This window comes from Nycticebus coucang, chromosome 7 (assembly GCF_027406575.1).
Source record: "Nycticebus coucang isolate mNycCou1 chromosome 7, mNycCou1.pri, whole genome shotgun sequence".
In the NCBI taxonomy this organism is placed as follows: domain Eukaryota; kingdom Metazoa; phylum Chordata; class Mammalia; order Primates; family Lorisidae; genus Nycticebus; species Nycticebus coucang.
Genome location: NC_069786.1, coordinates 70,442,055 through 70,460,158, shown reverse-complemented (window position 1 = coordinate 70,460,158; position 18,104 = coordinate 70,442,055). Strand labels below are relative to the sequence as shown.

The following is an 18,104-nucleotide window of genomic DNA, read 5'->3' as shown; positions in this document are numbered from 1 at the left end:
TTTTCTGATCAATGTGACCCTGGAACCACCCTGGAACTGCCTCTTTTAAAACATTCGTGTCTTTCTGGGAATTCCATTTTCTGCCTGGTCCTCAAGGCTCTTCATTTTTAAGCATTAGTGTGTTTTCCATTGTGCTCGTCTCCGTCCTGCATTCCTCTCTGTGTACTGAACGTACCTTAGAGATCCCACCCTTATCTTTCCCGTACCTCTCGCTAGATTTTATCTTTTAAGGCCCATAACTTCTGTGAAACCCTCTTCATCCACTCCCCTTTTGCTCACTCTTTCCTAACTCATATCAGGAGTCCTCTTTACATAGGTGCCATTTCCTGCTGCTATGGTTTAGTTACATATGCTTGTTTTATTTCTCCAACCAGTCTATAAGCTCCTTGAAAGTATGGGCCACGTCATATAATTTCGTATCTCCCCCAGATATTTAAACATGCTTTTTTTTTTTAAGAGACAGGGTCTTGCTCTGCCGCCCATGCTATGGTGCAGTAACATGATTATAGCTCGCTGTAGCCTCAACTCCTGGGATGAAGCAATCCTCTTGCCTCAGCCTCCCTAGTAGCTGGGACCATGCACAGGTAGCACCATGCCTGATTTTAAAATATACATTTTACAGTCAATAAAAGAAGGAAGAATATCAGTTTTATTGCTGGAAACTTTTTCCCACTTTAAACTGATCTAAATTGTGGTCTAGTGTTTTTTAGTATTACTTTGCATCTAACGCAAGATGCAAATGGACATATGTTTTTATTGTCAGTCCAAAGCAGTAAGATTTTTGGTAAATGAAAATAATATTTTTACATTTTAAAGTTTTACATTTATTGCTAAGCCTCTGTATATTACCTTGTACTAGTCACATGCATATTTATATATAGCATATTTACAAATATGTCTATAAATAAAAGACATAACAATATAGCATATGTAACATATAATATAATATCATACATGTTATAATATTATATATAATATCATACATGTTATAATATATATAATAATATAAATTGTTAATTTGCTTTTGTTACTATAACTTCAGTGTTACGTTGTGTTTAATATTATTAATACTTTTATTAAGGGCTAAAACTTTAACAAATAATACATGTTTTATATAGTTGGATGCATTCTTAAAGGTAAAAATGTATGTGAAGGAAAGGAAATCTTACTTTAAATATGAACTGCACTATTTAAAATAGAAACCCAAGACCTTTTTAACATCGCAGCTGAGTTAAACAAATAATCTTTCCACTATTACTAAGAGGTGCATGTTGTTAAAAATACATTTATACATATCGTTTTTAAAAACCTAGTTAACTTTAAAATATGTAAGTTTTCTTGTCGTTTAGGGTTCTGTGAAGCTGATCATCAAGAGGGTTGCAAATCATTGGTGGTTTCTATTTTCAGATTTCCACATCCCAGAGTAATTTGCTTTAATTTCACCCAATTTAACCTATACTTCACACCATCACCATTCAGCTTTAATAGCTATGTTCTATGCATAAGAAAAGCAGATAAATGTCCACAATTAGGCTGCAAATGATTACAACTAGTTAGGGCTTTATGAAGACAAAACTTAAAGGACCATGGCGCCAAACAAAGCCACAAAAGACGGCTGAAAATGCTGTCTCGAGAAGTCAAGTCTACCATGGCATTTGATTTATCACTTTTGTAGTTGATTTTACTTATTTTTGATATATTGGCAGGTGTGCCTACTCTGAGGAAATATTTATCTCTAAAGAATGTTAGTTCTCTGTTAATTTATTTTGGTTTTCAATTTATTTGCTTCCTTGAATTTTACTGTCAATGACCAGGTTAAATTTTTTTTTTTTTTTTAAGTATTAAAATGGTAGCAGGTTTTTTTTGGAAATTGAGGTTAGTTCATTTGAAAAGTACTGGTATTTATATGCCTTGTTAATGCATTTGTGAAATTCAGGCTTTTCTGAAATGTTTATGTATATGTTGAATGATCCTGTCAGACATTTAGTGGAAGTATAGTTTTACAATTCTGTATGGAATTTCATTTCTAGATAGGTCTTAGTGTGCAAAATATAAGCCTATGGAGAATTAGCTTACATGTAACATTACTTATATGTGTTATTTGCATGTATGCATATCTAAAAGATTCAGAAATCACTTTAATCCTTTTTGTGTCTGTTTTCCTGTCTGTAATGTAGGTTCTGGTTGATGGTTAGTGTATAGCACTGTTTTAACACATAAAAGAAATTTGTTTATGGTTTAAAATTTTAAAAATCTAACTTATTTAATGTACCATTTTGTAATTCTATTAAAAAGTAATTCTTCTTCCTCCTATAAGGTAAATGTCATTTTGGTTCATATGTCTTTGTATTTAACAAAGTAAATACTACTTTAAACAATGGATCCCATCTCTTTTCAAAATTTTCTGAAGATTTCAGACAGTTTAACATAAAACCATTTCCTTTAAATGATTTCTAATAAATACAACATAGATGTGTACTAAATATAACTCCGACTTTTAGTTTGGTGTTTCAGCATTAGTCATTCTGTCAGATAATCTGTCAGAAATTCCATATAGATAAGAGTAGCAAGACTGGTGGGTAATGATTTTATTTTATAGTTTATGTGCACCCAGCATTCTTCTTGTGATTAAAGTATTCATCATCATTTAGAAATTAATGTTCATTATTTTATTTATTATATGAGGGGTAATATGTATTATTTTAAAACATATACTTGTATGGTGCCCCATGATCATACTAATGTACACAGCTATGATTTAATAAAAAAAAATAAATAAATAAAAAAATAATAAAAAATAAAAAAAACCATATACTTATTTTAGATAAGCCTTACTTTTTAAAATAATAATTAAATGATGTGTCCTTAGTTTATTATTTCTTGGAGTCTAAAATAAATGTAGATGGAACACCTGAGCAATTGTGATGTTATCGTGTGTTTGCACAGGTGGTAACTTTAAAAATAATGATCAGGAATTAAAAGTTTGTATACCTTTGTTTATAAAACCAGTGTATGTGGGAAAGTAGGCTGAAATTTATTATTTTTAAATAACCTTATTTTAAAGAAAGTTGTCAATTATCTATCCTGCAAAGTAGACCAGTGTAGCAATGGCAAGACAATACAGTTACACAGCTTCCTGGTTGTATTAAACTAGTTTCATATGCTATATCATAAAACTTTCAGTCCAATCAGCAACTAAATTTAAATACTGCAAATTGTAGGAGCAAAACAATAATTCTGCTGATTAGCCCCTTTCCATTTCTTGTAAGTGAACTGTTTATGCTGTTGAGTACCTTTTGAAAAAAGAAAAAGCCAAAACAGCCTTGATTAGTCAAGGAGTAATTGGATGACTTGATTTTAGCAAGAGAATGAATTGGTTGATGATAGCCTGTAACTAAGTGTAGTGGTTCTGTTCAGATGAATACATAACATACAGTCATCAGATCTTGACAGGTATAACATATAAGCAGTGCTAAAATCTGATGTTGAGGGGAATAACAGAAATGGAAGGGAATAAGTTTTCCATGAAGTCATTTGTTTTTGTTTTTATTTTTTTGGAAATAGAGTCTCATTCAGTCGCCCTCCATAGAGCTTCTTAGCTCCCAGCAAACTCGAACTCTTGGGCTCAAACGATTCTCTTGCCTCAGCCTCCCAAGTAGCTGGGACTATAGGTGCCTGCCACAAGGCCCGGCTATTTTTAGAGACAGGGTCTTGCTTTTGCTCAGGCTACTCCCAAACTCCTGAGTTCAATCAATCCACTCGCCTGGGCTTCCCAGAGTACTAGGATTATAGGCATGAGCTACCATGCCTGGCCTTTCCCATGAAGTCTTTCACTGGAAATTTTGTGATGATTCTTTGTTTTTTGTTTTTGTTTTGTTTTGTTTTTGAGACAGAGTCTCACTATGTCGCCCTTGGTAGAGTGCGGTGCTGTCACAGCTCACAGCAACCTCCAACTCTTGGGTTTAAGCGATTCTCTTGCCTCAGCCTCCCAAGTAGCTAGCTGGGACTACAGGCGCCCACCACAACTCCCAGCTATTTTTGTTGCAGTTGTTGTTGTTTATCTGGCCCGGACTGGGATTGAACCTGCCACCCTCCATGCACGTGGCTGGCGCTGTAACCACTGTGCTACATGTGCTGAGCCTGTGGTGATTCTTAGAAGAATTTAGAGAAACATTGTGTGTGTGTGTTTGTGTGTGTGTTTTGATTTTACATCGAGCGTGGGAGGATAAGGAGATTTGTCTATATTTTAATAGTCCCTTGTTTTATGCTGTAAAGATAAAATAGCTGGCAGTGCCCGTAACTCAGTGGGTAGGGTGCCAGCCACATACACCAAGGCTGGCAGGTTCAAACCCAGCTTGGGCCAGCTAAAACAAGGACAACTGTAACAACAAAATAGCCGAGCACTGTGGCTGGTGCCTGTAATCCCAGCTACTTGGGTGGCTGAGGCAAGAGAATTGCTTAAACCTAAGAGTTGGAGGTTGCTGTGAGCTGTGACGTTACAGCACTCTACTCTGTCTCAAAAAAAAAAAAAAAAAAGATAGCCCTGTAGACAAAAGAGCTAATGGAATTGTTTAACTTTTGTCAGGGGGATCAGTGATAACATTTTTTTTTTACTTTTGTTGAAGATAGTGAAGATCATGGTTCCTTAGTAGAGCCACATGGGAAACATTGATTGTATTCGAGTTTTAACTATTTATAGTCTTGATTATGTCATGACTTTTTGTACTCTGCGTTTTTATTATTTCTTGATTATTTTGTTTTATTTTATTTATTCATTTATTTTTTGAGACAGAGTCTCACTTTGTCACCCTCAGCAGAATGCCATGGCCTCGTAGCTCACAGCAACTTCAAATTCCTGTGCCCAAGTGATCCCTTTGCCTCAGCCTCCCAAGTAGCTGGGACTGCAGGCTCCTGCCACAATGCCCAGCTATTTTTAGAGACAGGGGCTTACTCTTACTCAGGCTGGTCTCAAACTCATGAGCTCAGGTGATCCACCTTCCTCGGCCTCCCAGAGTGCTGAGATTACAGGCAGGAGCCACCGCTCCCAGCCTTATTTCTTGATTATTTTAAAGACTATATGAGTTCATATTAATGAAATGTATGGCCTAAAGCAGAAAAACATTTAAACATTTTTATTCATTTTTAACTAGTCTTCTTAAAAATGTCCAGCTGTACCTCTCCCATTCCCCCTGAATATAATATAATAACCACCCCCCTTCTCTTCCATAATGTACTATGTGAGTCCAGAAGTTTCAGATGCGTAAAATATGGGTTAGTGAAGTGAGTGGTGAACCTGCACAGCTGACTCCGGGCTATGGGGTTGTCTCAAGGATGTGGTCTGTCCAAACCCATCTGGTACTGGCTTTGATATGGCACCACCTGGTGGTGATTTTTGCTGTGGCTTAAGTGTTGATGGAGATCTTGTGGGGGCTGACAAGGACTTCAGGATTGCAACCTTCTGGAAATCTCTAGAGTGGGTTGCCTCAGAAAACTTGCATGATCTGCTCCCAAAGGGCATGGTTGCTTGCTTATCTTTAATTCCTCTAGGCCTTATCCTTCCTTCCATGTTTCTCATTTTAAAACTATGGGTTATTATATTTAAGGGTATAATTATTTGATGAGGTATGTTGTCTGTTTGAGGACATGTACCTTCATAGTACTTTCATTTAAGCCCCAAAAATGTGATCTTTATTGTGTAATGTTGCTTTGGTCAAGTCATCATCTTCCTATCGTAACACCAGGTGTTCCTGGTGAGTCCTCCCTCTTGCATGCCTTTTATTCTCCCTTTCATATCTTAGAAAAACTAGGTAAAAGTCAGAATTCATTGATATTATGAGTCAAGGCTATAAAATAGTTATTTTTAAAATTACAGCCAGCCACATACTTGGCTGATTAATACCTGTCATATGTTTACATTTTTCGAGCATGTAAACAACAGTTTCAAACTCTAGTGGAGGCAATATTTTATCTCTTCTCACAGCATCAGTACACTTTAATTATGAGATTAAAAAATAGTGATACTTCCATCAAAACCTGATGATTTTTTTTTTTTTTGAGACAGAGCCTCAAGCTATTGCCCTGGATAGAGTGCTGTGGCCTCACACAGCTCACAGCAACGTCCAACTCCTGGGCTTAAGCAATTCTCTTGCCTCAGCCTCCCAAGTACCTGGGACTACAGGCGCCCGCCACGACGCCCGGCTATTTTTTGGTTGTAGTTGTCATTTTGTTGTGTTTGGCGGGCCCAGGCTGGATTCGAACCCACTATCTCTGGTGTATGTGGCTGGTGCCTTAGCTACTTGAGCTACAGGTTGCCAAGCCAAAACCTGATAAATCTTAATCTAAATTTTAAATAGCATCTTCATAATACTGTGTCAAACATTGCAATTTGAAACTTTATGGTTTTCTTTTTTCCATCAACTTGTATTGAAGACTGACTCCTTCCCTGTTCACCTTCATCTTGGGTTTACTTTCCTGTATATATTATGTGCTAATCTGTCTCCTCTATTAGATTGTAAACACCTTTGAAAGCAGAAACTAATCTTGTTCAGTTTTCCCTTGTCTTAGAAATTTGCCTTTTAGCTACTGGCATTGTTCTCTTTGCGATTGACATTCAGTAAACATTTGTTAAGTATATTTCTTAAAATATCTCTCTTTAAGTGGCTAACTGCAATTGAATGACCAGAGGTATTTTCTTCTTACCCACTAGAAAAATATTTGTAAATGCTACTTTGTTTTCTTTGATGTATTTTTTAGATTTGACCCCTTTTATGTCATTTCTGTAACTATTAGTAGTAACCAACAGTCATATACTTTTGTTTGCGACCATCAGTCCCTCTCCAGGCTATTAGATTGTGAACATCACTGACAGAATCATTTAAGGCAAGGCTGTCGAACCTGTGGCCTATGGGCAAGCGAGTGAGGGTTAACAAGCCAACAAGAGCAAGATCACAAGAACACTTCTCCAAAAATCTCTGTAAGAATTTTATAATCTAAGAGATAAAATTTTAACTTCTCAATTCTGTGTTAAAACCTTTCAATTACACCTATACCTTTGAACCTATGAACATCTTTTGGTTGCTGCACAGCCCCACCTTTATTGTTTATTACGCACTAGTGCGTTTCACCATGGCTTGGCAATGTCCGGAGAGTAAAGAGGGCCTTCCAGCAGGACAGAAATGTAAGTGTAACAAAAGTGCTGAAGGCACAGACTCTGCCCTCTTGACTCTGTGCCTCTCTTCAGTATTATCTGTTCCTGAATGAAAGGCCTCCCCTCTGAATCCTGGTTCATGCTGATGAATCTCTTCTTTCTCTGTCTCTACATTTATAGGTCTTAGAATATAGGTATGCTTTTCTTTTCTTCTTAATTTAATTTACATATTTTGCAAACTGTATTTACCAACATATGTAATCCAGTGCAGTACGCCCAAGAAGTCCTCAGAAAATAAGTAAATGAATATCCATCACTAATAGTTCAGTAATTCAGGAATGAAGAGATAAAACACAAGAAACTTTTTCTGTCTGTTACTGCAGTCTGTAGTTTGCCATGTTTAATGCTTTGCCTCTTTGGGGATTTGTGTGATTGATAGCTTAGCACTGGCTTCTTGGAAATGCTCGCTAAATATCTTACTGTGTGCTGCATGTTTAGCTTCATCTCGAATCTGTAGTTTCCTTCTAACAGTTTTTCCTTTCTGAGTGCTTGAAGCATCCATTCATTCATTGCTTGCTTTATTCATTGCTTCATTTTTTACCCAATTGTGTATCAGCTTTGACCAAGGCAAACTAGAACTAGAAAGATGTTTAAGACATAATCCCTGAGTTTAGGTAACAAGGAATAGACTCATCCATCGTAACACTAGATGTACATGCTGCAGGCTACATGAATAGAATGGACGGTAGCAGTTCCAATAGAGGGTATGGTTAGAGAAGGCATAGCCAAGAAGATATCATTTAGTTAAGGCCAGGAAAGATATGCGACTTTTTTTAAAAAGTAAAAGTGGGGGGGAAGAATATGGACAATAAAAAATGAAAGTACTGAGAGTAGTTCAGTTTGATTGAGAGTGGGGGTACCGTAGGCACCAACATTAGGTTAAATCTCTGATTTGCTGTTTAATTTATTTCTTGAAGAATGGAGGGTTCACATGACCCCTTTATTCATTACTTATAGTACTGGTAATAAAGAGAGATTTCTAGTTTTTGTTAATTTTCTCTCTGTACTTTTTTTCTCCTTACAGCATTACTCCTTAGAAAGATATACAAATGGACTTTCTCATAGGCCATATTTAGGGTCATCTAACCATCACTTTAACTGCACTTTATTCCAAACAAGTCATTACAAGTCTATATGACTCAGGTATGATAGAAGATCTCTTAGACCTGAATTCCTCTGTAATTGCCTTGTAGATGAGCAGTAACAAAGTTATACATTTTAAAGATGGATGTAGTTTGTAGTAGAAAAAAAGGAAATTTATTATATATTTGAAGCCCAAGAAAAGGAATGAGCAAATAAGGAACATTCAGTGTTTAATGAATTTGGCTTGAGCGGAGGATTTATGGACAATGCTGGTGGTGAGAAGGTTGGATGGGTGGGATGGGGACAGTTTACATAGGCCTTTTTCTACTGGCAGAAGGCTAAGTGATGTTTTAGAAGTTGAGAAGTTAGCAAATAGCTATTGGCAAGGGTAAATACACAAAAACAACTAGTTGAACATTGGAAGTAGGGCAGAATCTCATTATTAATTGAAAAAATATCATTGATTAATTTTGCCTTTTAAAGTAGGGCAGAATCTCATTATTAATTGAAAAAATATCATTGATTAATTTTGCCTTTTAAACATTTAAATATCTAGTAATATTTAAAGTGGAGTAAGAAGTGAAAATCTTACTGAAAGATGAATACTAGTTCTCATTAAGATATTTCTTTTTTGTCTTCTTCTTTGGAAAGAGTTGATATGTTGCAACAACTAAAAATGTAAAACCTGTGAGCAATTGAATATAAGTACAGGATTTGACTCTGGGTTATAATTCATAACTTTTAAGTGACTTAAAGGTTTCTTTAATGTTGCAAGTATCTAATTATAATATAAGTACTAGTACCAGTAACTGTTAGAATTTTCTGTTATTCTCTATTTAAAAGAATTATGTTGTATAATACTGTAATGTGTTGTTTCTTGTCAAGTAAGCAGTGTCAGTCATAACCAAAGATTTTTTTGTTTGCTACTACACTGATCTAAGCTCTAATTTTAATGTTATTCATGTCTACCTGATTTTTCCTCTTTGTATATCTCATCATTCCTATTCAATATTACGTTTTTTATTCACTTCTTAAAAGTATATTATTTTTAATTTAGATGAACTCTTGAAATTAGGAGAAAATAATGAACTAAAACTTTTATTTATTTATTTATTTTGCAGTTTTTGGCCAGGGCTGGGCTTGAACCCACCACCTCTGGCATATGGGGCTAGTGCCCTACTCCTTTGAGCCACAAGTGCTGCCCTGAACTAAAACTTTCTTAGAACCTGAATGACTTTATTATTCTCTCCCAGGCTAAGTACTTACTTATTTGTCTCAAGATTGGAAATTATTTTTATAGTGTTGCTTGATTGCTTCCACATGTTTACTTTGTGCAGAAGTCCTACATGAATCACTTATCATTTCTTTAATATGTCAAAGGGATGGTACTTTTCTTCCTCTTGGCCAACATTTAGTTTTAGAGCCTTCCCTGGGAATGAGAGAAGAGATAGGGAGAGGAAAGGAGAGATAAATAAAGCAAATACTTTCGGCCCCCTGTATTTCTATTTTCTATTCCATTATTAAATAATTAGCTTATTGCATAGACTGGATTATTTTAGGGCCTTTGCTATATCTCACATAATAGTTTTTTCCTTAGAAAACAAATAGTGAGGCTCGGCACCTATAGCTCAAGCGGCTAAGGCACCAGCCATATACAGCAGAGCTGGTGGGTTCAAATCCAGCCCGGGCCTGCCAAACAGCAATGACAACTACAACCAAAAAATAGCCAGGCGTTGTGGCAGGCACCTGTAGTCCCAGCTACTTGGGAGGCTGAGGCAAGAGAATAGCTTAAACCTAGGAGTTGGAAGTTACTGTGAGCTGTGATGCCACAGCATTCTACCCAGGGCAACAGCTTGAGGCTCTGTCTCAAAAAAAAAAAAAAGGAAACAAATATTGAAGACATTGAAGACTACTTTGACTTATTACTGTATATATAACCCACCAACTCCAGTCACATGTACTATTCCATTTATGCTTTTGCACCAAGTAATCAACTAATTAACAGTTTACATTGCTAGATCAAGTATTTCTATGTTTACATGTTTACAGATTTTTTTTCTTCAAAGATCTATAAATGTATCCACTTAAAATAACCACAATTTGGTTGATACAACTCTTTTCATTTACTCCAAACTCTGAAGGGTAAAGACTTAAATCTACATCCATTTTAATGGAATTTTGTTAGCAGAATAATTTATTAGTTTTTTTATAATTTATTATAAAATTTGCCTTATTCTCTGATATTATTTGGCAAGTTGGTTTTTGAAGAAAATATAATACATTTAGATGCCCTTCTAATACTTTCTAACTTAAGGGAAGTGATTAAAACTACACATTTTATGCAGAGATAAATATCAATATTATAAGCTCAAGCTTTAGGTCCAGCTGTGGAGTAGATTCTGGTTTTACCTAAATTGCCTTTGTCGTCAACATGGGAAGGGGGTTTACCTAGATTAAGACTAGAATTTTTAAGTGTACCTGTAAAGTTGAATTTAAAGAAGTAAATTAGGGCTTTTTTTTTGAGACAGAGTCTACCCTGTCACCCTGGGTAGAATGCCATGGCATCATACCACCAACTCTTGGGCTCAAACAATCCTCTTGCCCCAGTTTTCCTATTTTTGGTAGGGACATGGTCTCACTTTTGCTCAGGCTGGTCTCAAACTTGTGAGTTTGAGCAATCAACCCGCCTTGGCCTCCCAGAGTGCTAGGATTACAGGCGTGAACCACTGGACCTAAATTTAGGCTGGGCCTAAATCAGAGCATTTGGAGTGTGCTACTGTACTGACGCCATGTAACAAAGAACTTCTGTCATGTCACTTATATAAAATAAATATAAACTTGCATTTTCCAGTGTCTATGAATAAAGCTATAGATGTAACATGAATTGCCATCACAAATTTAGCTTTCTCCATTCAATTTAAATATGAATGCTCCAGAGAATTGCAAGGAAGTTGGGAACCAGAGTTCTGAAATAAGATTATATGCCTGTAATCCTAGCACTCTGGGAAGCTGAGGTGGATGGATTGCCTGAGCTCACAATTTCGAGACCAGCCTGAAGCAGAGGAAGACCTAGTCTGTAAAAATGGCTGGATATTATGGGGGGTGCATGCAGTCCCAGCTACTTGGGAGGCTGAGACAAGAGAATCATGTAAGTGCAGGATTTTGAGGTTGCTGTGAGCTGTGATGCCACGGCACTCTTATCAGGGGCAACAAAGTGAGAGACTCTATCCTCCCCCCCCCCCAAAAAAAGATAGGACTTTACTTTGAAAAATGGATTAGAAATTTGAAAAGATATATTGATATTAAATAGAATATAAAATAATATTAAATAAATATATTCTATTTAATATATATCACATATATCAATAGAAAAGATATTGATATATATTTGATATATTTGTTTTTATTTCTAACACTATACTTAATATTCTTCTTCTAGAAGTTTAGAAATGTGGTTCCCTAACCTCTTAATGATTTTGATGGGACTCACAATTAGAATATAAATATTTAAAACATTTACTATTTACCACATAGGAAAAACTGGAAAGCAATGTGAAATAATGCAGCATACAGGAAATTTTAGTGCTACCATTTAATATTATCATGTATTTGTATAATTATTTCATTTCTCTTTTTCTGGAGTCACACTTTGCTTATCTAGTTGACATGATTTTTTTTTTTTGAGACAGAGTCTCACTTTGTCGCTCTTGGTAGAGTGCTGTGGCGTCACAGCTCATAGCAACCTCCAACTATCGGGCTTAAGCGTTTCTCTTGCCTCTGCTTCCCAAGTAGCTGGGACTACAGGTGCCCGCCACAACACCTGGCTATTTTTTTGTTGCAGTTGTCATTGTTGTTTAGCTGGCCTGGGCTGGGTTCCAACTCGCCAGCCTTGGTGTATGTGGCTGGTGCCCTACCCACTGGGCTACAGGTGCCAAGCCAGTTGACATGATTTTCTTTAGTTAAATCTTTAGTTTATCCTGATTTCGTATTTCCCGTCAGTATCCTAGTGCAGTTCTCATAATATTTGGAATTTGCTTTTAGCTGATTTCTTGCTTCTGGTTAGTCTTTCTAAAATGCTGCTTTCCATTTATTACTCATTAACATAAAAACTATTATTGGCTCTATTGGCTCCCTGTAGATTAACTCGAGACTTACCTTGATATTTGGACTTCCCTATCCTCCACACTTACATTATGTAATAAAGTTTTATCTTTTATTACTCTTCAATACAGTTTCTTACTATGGCCATCTCTCTGATAAGCTTTGTTCATCTTAACCCTTATTTTCTATCTGCTGCTTTTTCCTGTTATTTGTCATGCCTTTTTTCATCTTCTTTTTTCATCGTCTTTTTGTTGTTGTTCTTTTTGAGCCAGAGTCTGACTCTCTTGCCTCCAGCTAGAGTGCCATCCTGTCAGCAACCTCACTGCAACCTCTCCTGGGTTTAAGGGATCCTCCTGCTTCAGCCTCCCAAGTAGCTGGGACTACAAGCACCTGCCACAATGCCTGGCTGATTTTTATATTTTTAGTACAGATGGGGTCTCAATCTTGCTCAGGCTGGTCTTGAAATCCTGAGCTCAGGGGATCCTCCTGCCTCAGCCTCCCAGAGTACTAGAATTATACGTGTGAGCCACTGCATCTGGTCTCTTTATCTTCGTTACCTGTGCTAGTGACTTATTTCCCAATCAGATTGTCCAGCTGTTGATAACAAGATCCTATTATTTTGATTTTTGTTTTTAATTTTTGCAAGTTTAACACATTGTTATATATATATAAAGGAAGTCTACTTCATTTGGAAAACTTATATTTAGCAAAGCAAATTTTGGTTTATATACATGTTGATAGGGTAGCAATTTATTTATTAGTTTTATACCAAGGAATTCTTCAATTTGCACTGTATAGTGATAAGGATGGAAAAAGCAGAAGTCAAATAGGTTTATCTTGACCACATGCCCTCTTATTCCCCAGGAAACTCTAGATGTGCTATTTGGAATATTAAGATATCTTAGTCTGTTTTTGTGTTTCCATAACTGAATATATGAGAATGGATAACGTATATGAAAAAGAAATTTATTTCTTACAATTTTGGAGGCTGGGAACTCCAAAGTCAAGGGGCTGCATTTGGTGGGGGCCTTCTCTTTAGTGGGGACTCTGTGAAGTCCCAAGGCAGTGCAGTACATCACATGATGAGGCTGCTCAGGAGAGATGGCAGACTGGCTTTTTATAGCACACCCATTCTCATGATAATTAGCTTACTCCATCAATTACCCATTAATTTGTTTATCCATGACTAGATCAATCCATTCTGAGGACAGAGCCCTCACGAACTAATCACCTCCCAGAGGTCTCACCTCTCAATACTGCTGCACTGGGGACTAAGTTTCTAACACATGAACTTTTGGGGGACACATTTCAATCATAGCACAACGTTTCTGTGACTGTTTATAAAGTATTCCTGTGTAGTGTTATCGCTCTTTTAGAATTTGTCTAGCAGTATTTTTGGTCCTCATTGCAACACCCCTTCTAAAAAAATTAAAGAATGAAGTATTGTTGTGCAGCTTATACTCTTCAATACATCATGTGTTGTTTGTTTGTTTTTCAAGCTGTCACCCTGGGTAGAGTACTGTGGCATCATAGCTCACAGTAATCTCCAACTCTTGGGCTCAAGCAATCCTCTTGCCTCAGTTTTTCTGTTTTTTGTAGAGACAGGGTCTCTCTTTTGCTCTGGCTGGTCTTGAACTGGTGAGCTCAAGCAATCCACCCACCTTGGCCTCCCGGAGTGCTACGGTTACAGGCGTGAGCCACCACACCCAGCCACATCATGTGTTTTAAAACTTTATATGTCTGCATCTATCCAAGGATGCTTTGCTTCTGAATACAACTCAAATTTAAGTAGTAATATCGCAAAGCATTTCACCGAAGTCCTGAATTTCCAAAGTATTATTTTTATTTCCAAAGTCCTTCACAGTTTATTTAGCATCCTAACAGAACACGGACTTATCCTTCTTTCTCATATCTTTATGGAAGGAGATAATCTTTGAGTGAATGAGTAAACTGATCAACATTCAGTCCATTTATAATCATTGAAAAGAGCCAACTCATCATATCTGCCACGTCATAACAAGAAACAAATGTTATGCAGAATATGTAAGACTATGTCAATATCCAGATGTGTCTCACCAAATAAATATCTATGCATTTTGACTGGACCTCAGTAAGAGAAGGATATAAATTTTAAAAGTGACAATTTCAGTAGAAGCATTGACATTTTGCATTTATCCCCTTAGTGAATAGATTTTACATTAGAAGTGATTTTTATAATTAACTGAAAAGATTTTTTGTTTTTTTCTGAGACAGCGTCTCACTATGTTGCCCTCTGTAGAATGCCATGGCATCACAGCTCACAGTAACCTCAAACTCTTGGGCTTAAGTGATTCTCTTGTCTCAGCCTCCCAACTACAGGCACCCGCCACAATGCCCAGCTATTTGTTGTTGTTGTTATCGTTGTTTAGTAGGCCTAGGCCAGGTTCGAACCCACCAGCCCCAGTGTATGTGGCTGGTGCCCTAACTGCTGAGCTATGGTCGCTGAGCCTAAAAAGATATTGCCATTTTGTTTGAATCAGGATACAATGCCTCTATCACCCTGATACCAAAACCAGAGATACAACAACAAAAAAGAAAGCTATAGGTCAATATCTCTGAATATATTTGAACGAGGGGAATTCTGTTACTTGAGAGTATAATAGAGTGTTGAGAAAGCGAAGAGAGACATCAGCATTTATGGGGAAGTTACAACAAGAAAAAGGAATGAATTGAGAAGAAATGACCAGAGAAAACAGAAGAAAATCAAAAGAATGTAGTTGGCAGCAATGAAAGAGACAAGTTCAGTGCTCTGATGTTAGATGTCGTTCAGGTTTCTACTGTAGCATCATGAAGACATGATAGTGTCCTTTCTAAGATTGATTTCTGGTAGGTTGGTGGAGGCACATGCCGGACTGCAGTGGGCTGAGTTGTAAATAGGAGGTAAGGAAGTGGGGAGAGCAGGTATGGACAGCTGTTTCAAAAAGTTCAGCTCTGAACTGGAGGAAAGAACAATAGCTAGAGTGGGACTTAATGTCCACAATGCCTGACCATGATTTAATATAGAATCTAAAGCCTACTTAAACGTTGATGGGGAGGTGTTAGTGGACCTGGAAGTAATACAAATATAGGAGAGAAGTATAATAGGTCTTGGAAAATAGAAGGGGCAATCTGTGAAGTAAACTTCCTCGGGAGGGATAGGATCCATAGCAGAGATGGGAGAGACATTGACCAGAAATAGTAGAAGGTACTGTTTTCCATTTTCTTGCTGGGAAGAAGAAAAGATTGAGTAAAAAACAAAATGTGGCTGGTTCTCCAAAGATGACAGGCATTTTCCTTATGAAGCAGGAAAGGTTAGATCATGTGCTGGGTAACAGAGGAGAACAGGGAGGGCTTAGAAATGTGAGGGAAGTCAAGAAGGTTTGAAAAGAGTGCTTTCTTCTGAAAGAAAACACTGTTTGCTGGGTAAGAAGTCTTTGTGATGGAATCTAATTAAGCTACTACGGTTAATTTCCTTCTATTACCAAAGTTTTAAAAATGAGGGTTTACTACGTTGGTATTATTTTTTGTTTGTATATATAGGAATGATTAAGTGTAAAATAATTTTTATGATAACAATGGTTTCCTCCTTGTGGCTAGTCACAAAAAACAAAATGTTAACTAAAATTTAGGCAAATTTTTCTGCAAATTAATGTATTGTGTTTTTTAAAAATATATTTTTAAAAAATAATAACTTGTTCTATAAAATAATGCATGTTCATTACGAAAAGTTTAAGTGATATAAAACTGATTTTTAAAAAGTTTTTAAAAATCAATGCCTAGAAATTATTTCCATTAACATTTGCTTGTTGTCACTTAAGAGAAATAATTTTACATAAATGTGATCATGTAGTATATGTGTTATTTTAAATAGAATAATAGATTATATTTGGAATTTGAGTATATTACCAAAGTAATACAGAAGAAACTACTGAATTCAGGCATTTTTTTTTTTTTTTTACAAAAGATATATTCTTAAGTAATGCTGTTAGAGTTCAGAAAAGCATCATAGAGCCAAGTGTGGTGGCTCACGCCTGTAATCCTAGCACTCTGGGGAGGCTGAGGCAGGTGGATCACTCGAGCTGAGGAGAGCAAGACCAACCTGAGCAAAAGTGAAACCCTTTCTCTACTAAAAATGAAAAACTGAAGCAAGAGGACTGCTTCAGCCCGAGTTTGAGATTGCTATGAGCTATGATGCCACAGCACTCTACTAAGCACGACAAAATGAGACTCAAAAAAAAAGAAAGAAAGAAAAAGTATCATAAAAAGACTAAAAGGCAAGGCACAGTGGCTAATACCTATAATCCCAACACTTAGGGAGGCTGAGGTGAGAGGATCATTTGAATCAAGAAGTTCAAGCCCATCCTGGGCAATATAGTGAGACCTCATCTCTTCAAGAAATTAAACAATTAGATAGGTGTGGTGGCACGCACCTGTGATTCCATCTACCTTGGAGGCTGAGGCAAGAGGATTGCTTTAGCCCAACAGTTTGGGTCTGCAGTGAGTTATGATTGTGCCCCTGCACTCAAGCCAGGATGACAGAGGAGACACTGTCTCTTAGAAAAAAACAAACCCCAAACACTAAAAGGTCAGAGAAGTTATTTTTAAATTACATTGTTCATTGTTATCACATCTATTGATTACACACAATGGATGATGAGGAAATGTGTGTATTTGTGCGTTTACCTCACCTCTACTATCCCTTATGTTTTACATCATTACTGTTGGTCCCTGAGTAATAGGGGGTTGAACTACATGGGTCCACTCAAACACTTGCCAACCAAGTGTGATTGAAACTGCATACATAGAGGCCAACTTTCCCTATACGTGGGTTCTACAGGGCTGACTGGGGGACTTTGAGTATGCTAGTGCCGCCTGGAACTGGTCCCCTGCATATACCAAGGCACAATTGTATTTTTAAATTTTCATAGTTTATAACCTCCATTTTCTGTTTCATTAATATAATTCCTATGGTTGTTTAGACTTTATTATATATAGAGAGTAAATAAAGTGCATAGTCTATTCACCATTGTTCTCTATTCCTGAAAAGGAAAAACAGCTTGGTTGTATATAAATTTTTTGAGACACATTTTTTTCCTTATAACTCTGAAGATAGTTCCTTGTATCTAACTCTATTGTCTGCAGGCATAGAGTTACCTTAGAGAATTCTGAAGCCTTATGTGTCACTTGATATTAATGCTTGTATGAATGTAGTTTTCTTCATCTGTTCTTGGTGATATATGGTGGTGATGATTCTGTATTGGTTGACCAACCTTTAGTTGGTCAAGGATAATGTTGTTTCAATGATTATGCCATTTTACTTTGAATATGAACCTTTGAAAGTAGCCACCTTCATGACAAATGGGATCCCCTTCACAGAGAAATCTTAGTCCACTTGTAATATATAGAGAGGAATGTTCTCAAAACATGATGAATTCAGAAATGCTGAAATCTAGCTCTTTAAGACTCGAGTTATAAGAAATAAGTGTATAGGGTGGCGCCTGTGGCTCAGTGAGAGGACGCCGACCCCATATACCGAGGGTGGCGGGTTCAAACCCAGCCCCGGCTGAACTGCAACCAAAAAATAGCTGGGCGTTGTGGCGGGCGCCTATAGTCCCAGCTGCTCGGGAGGCTGAGGCAGGAGAATCGCTGAAGCCCAAGAGCTAGAGGTTGCTGTGAGTCCTGTGACATCATGGCA

The 18,104-nt window shown here is 36.9% G+C and overlaps 1 protein-coding gene and 1 pseudogene across 1 annotated transcript in view; both read left to right on the top strand.

The window, feature by feature from the left end:
- Nucleotides 1-18,104, top strand: part of OLA1 (Obg like ATPase 1) — a 183,253-nt gene that overhangs the window by 90,604 nt on the left and 74,545 nt on the right. The gene's annotated exons all lie outside the window — the stretch shown is intronic.
- Nucleotides 13,748-13,795, top strand: LOC128591030 (uncharacterized; annotated as a pseudogene).